This window comes from Gossypium arboreum, chromosome 4 (assembly GCF_025698485.1).
Source record: "Gossypium arboreum isolate Shixiya-1 chromosome 4, ASM2569848v2, whole genome shotgun sequence".
NCBI classification, from domain to species: Eukaryota; Viridiplantae; Streptophyta; class Magnoliopsida; order Malvales; family Malvaceae; genus Gossypium; species Gossypium arboreum.
The window spans coordinates 96,488,042-96,491,334 of record NC_069073.1 but is presented as its reverse complement, the minus strand read 5'-3'; the positions used below and the strand labels follow the sequence as shown (position 1 = coordinate 96,491,334).

At 38.0% G+C, this 3,293-nt stretch overlaps 1 non-coding gene across 1 annotated transcript; it reads left to right on the top strand.

Annotated features, from left to right (window-relative positions):
- The first annotated feature begins 2,308 nt into the window (after positions 1-2,308).
- On the top strand, positions 2,309-2,412 carry LOC128292279 (small nucleolar RNA R71). Its single transcript, XR_008282264.1, has one exon. It is a non-coding gene; the product is annotated as a small nucleolar RNA R71 (small nucleolar RNA).
- The last annotated feature ends 881 nt before the right edge of the window (positions 2,413-3,293 follow it).

The following is a 3,293-nucleotide window of genomic DNA, read 5'->3' as shown; positions in this document are numbered from 1 at the left end:
TTGGACTTGTTTTAGCGCGGCCCAGTCTATACAGCAGCCCACTTCCATGGTTTCAAGGAACAGACGTGTCGTACGCCCGTGTTGTTTTGGCAGGTTCACCCACGATTATGTCGCACAGCCGTGGTGATTTATCGTAGCCCGTGCTGGGGAAAATCTTTGCCCTGTTTCCACACGGTCTTAAGCACGCCCATGTTCCTGGTCGTGTGTGCTTTCGAAAGTCTGCGTTCCATGAGTCGGTTAGTATGTTAGATGTTAAAACTAAAATTTAAAGAAATTAATATTGTTAGTGCTAGGGTTGCCTCCCGAGAAGCGCTTATTTATAGTCTAAGCTCGACTTACCTTTCCATTGAATGGTCATGGTGGTTCGAGGAGTGTATACTCTCATTCCTGCTGTGAATCTCATCAAAATAAGGTTTTAGGTGGGTATCGTTTACCTTAAAAGTGCTGAACTTGGGATGATTTACCTCGACTGTACCGAATGGGAAAATGCTAAGACCGTAAGAGGGATTTCTTCATTTGGTTTGGCAGTGATAATGTGAGGATCTGCGGTATCTAATAAAACTTTATCTCCAACCTTAAGTTGATTTGGAAAGGTATTGAGCTTGTTCTAGCATAGTTTTGGTTTATCGTGTGTTTTCGGTTTATGTGTCCACCATTCATCTAGCTTATTGATTTGTAGCATTCGTTCTTTACAAATAGGTCCTCTATTATTGCTTGAAAATGACTTATGTACTTCCTTCAAACTCATTTCCTGCAAAGTAGGTTGCACCATATTGTTAGTTTTAGTAGAATGGTTTAGACAATCACCTTCAATTTTTGATGTGTTACCGGAATTGTGAGCTTGAAGGGTGATTGTTTCGTCTCCCACACAAAGTGTGAGCTCACCTGTGCCAACATCAATAATTGTTCTAACAGTTGCTAAAAAGGGTCTTCCTAAAATCAAAGGGGTGTTGCTATCCTCTTATATGTCTAGAACAACGAAGTCAACGGGAAATATAAATTTATCGATTTTAACTAGCACATATTTAATAATACCCCTAGGAAATCTTATAGTTTTATCTGCTAATTGAATGCTTATCCTAGTCTGTTTGGGTTTCTCAAGATAAGGCATGACGTTAATACTAGCCCCTAATTCAGCTAATTTATTATTAACATCTAAACTACCAATTAAGCAAGGAATTGTAAAACTCCCTTGATCTTTCAATTTGTTGGGTAGTTTATTCTGTAGAATAGCTGAGCAAACTGTGTTTAGCTTCACATGTGAAGCCTCGTCCAACTTCCGCTTATTTGCTAAAAACTCCTTAAAAAAATTCATTGCATTTGGCATCTGCGATAGAGCTTCAATAAACGGTAAGTTAATATGTAATTTTTTTAAGAGTTTAAGGAATTTACCGAATTGTTCATCTAAACGGTCTTTCCTTGTCGCATTAGTGTATGGCACACAAGGTTTGTATTCTGTACTTATCGGTTTCTGCTCATTGTGGTCTACTTCACCTTTACTTTTGCTTATCTCAGTTTCTTGCCTTGGTTTTGGTTCAGCTGTGACTAACCCTTCCTCATCTTGACTAGTAATCGCGTTGAGTTGCTCCCTTAGGTTAGATTTTGTATTGCTTGGCAAGCTACCTTATGGTCGTTCAGAAATCAATTTGGCAAGCTGTCCAATTTGAGTTTCGAGCCCTTGGATCGATGCTTGTTGATTTTTGAGTGTTGTCTCAGTATTCTGAAAATGAGTTTCTAACACCGAGATGAATTTGGTTACCATCTCCTCAAGGTTCGGCTTCTTTTCTTGCTGGTAAGGTGGTTGTTGAAAGCTCGAAAGATGATGTGGCCTTTGATTTCCTTGACCGACCCACGAGAAATTGGGTTGTTCCTCCAACCTACATTATAAGTGTTACTATATGGGTTATTTTGGGATCTAGAGTTATTGTTACCTATATATTAGACTTGTTCCTCCTCGATGCTAGGGTTGAAGGGTTGATATTCTGTGTATGCTCCTCCTCCATTTGAATTGCACCTCATCACTGGATGTACCTAAGTAGAGCCACACAAACCTTCAATTTTTTTTATTTAAGAGTTCTATTTAGTTAGATAGTATAGTAACCGCGTCAAGGTTGAAAACACTGGCTGCTTTCGTTTGCTTTGTTCTCATAACTTGCCACTGATAGTTATTTAGTGACATTTCTTCAATAAATTCGTAAGCTGCTTCAGGTGTTTTATTATTGATAGTTCCTCCAGCGGCTGCATCAATCATCTGCCGATCCGAAGGATTCAGTCCATTATGAAACTTTTGAACCTGTAGCCAAAGCAGTAGCCATGGTGAGGGCATCTTCTCAAAAGGTCCTTGTATCTCTCCCATGCATCGTAGAGTGTTTCTAAATCCATCTACACAAAAGAAGAGATATCATTACGTAATTTGGTTGTTTTAGCCGATGGAAAATATTTTAATAAAATTTTTTTGGTCATTTGTTCCCAAATAGTGATTAACCCTTGTGGTAACGAGTTCAACCACTGTTTAGCCTTATTTCTTAACGAAAAAGGAAACAACCGAAGACGTATGGCATCATTAGAAACGCCATTGATTTTAAATGTATCGCTAAATTCTAGGAAATTTGCCAAGTGAGCCTTGGGATCCTCATCCTGCAAACCATCAAACTGAACAAACTATTGTATCATTTGAATTGTGTTAGGTTTCAATTCAAAATTGTTTGCAGCAATAGCAGGTCTAACTATACTTATCAGTTCCTGTTAAATTAGGTTTAGCATAATCATACATAGTGCGCGGAGCAGGATTTTGATTAACAACAATTGCAGGAGGTAGCAGATTTTCTTGGTTTTCAGCCATCTCCTTGGTTGGGGTTTGAATATCGTCCTCTTGCTCGTTCTCTGTGTATCTTAAGCTTCACCTTATTTCTCTTTGGTTTCTGCGAGCTGTGCGATCGATCTCACTGTCAAAAAGTAATGGTCCTGATGGGTTTCTTCTAGTAATACACTATAAAAAACCTGCCAGAATAAAATAAATGAATAATTAGAAAAGAAATTAAATTGCAATAAAAGTAAAATGGCTAAAGTAATAAAAATCGAGTGTTCCTAATATCTTAGTTTCCCGAAAACGACGCCAAAAACTTGATGCGTGATATTCGTGACAGGTTTTAATTATTTATAATGAATTGTTCTTGAAACTAACTATTATCACAATGAAGGCAAGTGTACCTATCAAACAGTAGTATAGCTTTAGCAAGATCGGATTGTCGAACCCAAAGGAACTAAAAGTACTAGTAATGACTGTCTTTCTA